The sequence below is a fragment of the Elephantulus edwardii genome, unplaced genomic scaffold, assembly GCF_000299155.1.
Source record: "Elephantulus edwardii isolate Elephantulus edwardi_28Jun2011 unplaced genomic scaffold, EleEdw1.0 scaffold00068, whole genome shotgun sequence".
Classification (NCBI taxonomy): domain Eukaryota; kingdom Metazoa; phylum Chordata; class Mammalia; order Macroscelidea; family Macroscelididae; genus Elephantulus; species Elephantulus edwardii.
In genome coordinates, this window is record NW_006399818.1 from 10,966,777 (window position 1) to 10,968,323 (window position 1,547).

The window sequence follows — 1,547 nt, forward strand, 5'->3', positions numbered from 1 at the left end:
AGGATGGGCAATCTCCTCCCGTGTATTAACTGCTGCTGAAAACCAGCTGGAGAGTCAGCTATGGGTCAGTTCCAACTTTACTGTACACAACAACAACAACTACAACAACAATATATTCTAAAGTGAGGTCAGGTGGAGCAGTCTGTAGAGAGCTGTGCTGCCAACCCAGTGACTTTTCAGGTGTTTGGAATCCACCGGCTACTCCAAGGGAGAGAGAGAGAGACAATCTCCTGTGACACTCAGCCCCAGACAACTGATGGATGAAGGCTCAGTGATGAGCCAGTTCTGACTTAACAACGACAGTGAGGGGGTTTTCAGACTATAGTAGAGGTCCGGAAGAGGAGCCTTGAACCCACCAGCTGCTCCATGGGAAAAAGTGACAGTCTGGCCTCTTCACACCTTTTATCATGTCTTTTTAAATGTACATTAGAGAGAATCTTTTTTTTTCTTTATTATTAATTTTAATGAAAATTTACAGAGACTTTAGATTTCCATTCATTCATTTGTTGTTGCACTTTTCTCCCCTCCCGACCCCCTCCCCAGTACACTACCCTCTTGGAAAAGTAAAAGAAAAATTCTTTCATTGTTTTACAATCCCTCCCCCCAGTTCCACTCCACTATGCAGCCTTCATTCAGGACTCCTGTCATGACAAAAATACCTAATCACATATCCCTTTTAAACAGTTTTTCCCCCCTCATCTGTTTCAATGCAGTATGCTTTATTGAACCCATCTTTCTCAGTCCTCCCCAACCCCAAGGTCAGTCCTGTTTTACAACAGTGGCACCATGCAGTATTTGTCCTTTTGTGACTGAGATACTTCACTCAGCATAATGTCCTCCAGAGTCAACCATTCTGAATAATATTTCATGAGTTCCTTGTTTTTCAATGCAGCATCATATTCCATTGTGTGAATATACCACAGTTTCTCTACCCATTCATTTTTTGATGGGCACTTACGTTGTTTCAACTCCTTGCTATTGTGAACAAAGCTGCCATAAACATGGGTGTGCTAGAGAGAATCTTAAAAGTAGTTACATCTATCTTTCTGAAAAGGATTTTCCTCATGAATTATTCATAATATTGTTAATTTTTTTAAATGGGCATCTCCAAATTCAATATACAAAATCATTAAAGTACAAGTAGTCTCCCTTCCTGCATTTGTCAGCACTGTTTTCCATCTTAAAGACTGGTATAGTGAGTTACCATCAACTCAGTCCTGACTCATTGCAACCTCATGTGTTTTGGAGGCAGATCCTGAAGACCACCCTTTAAAGCATCTCTGGGTGGGTTTGAAATGCTGATGTTTTGGAGCTCATAGTGGAGTGCTAATAACTGTGTGTCACACCCGAGGACTCCTCATTAATGACTTTTGTCAGTGAAAGCCTGTCAAGTTGATTCTAATTCATATTATTTTCTATGATGGCGTAGCACTGTTCTTTTTTTTTCATTTTTTAATTTAAATTTATTATTACTTTCAGTAAAAATTTACAGAGACTTCTACAACCAGGAGAAGAAAAAATAGATGAATGGGACCTTCTAAGAATCA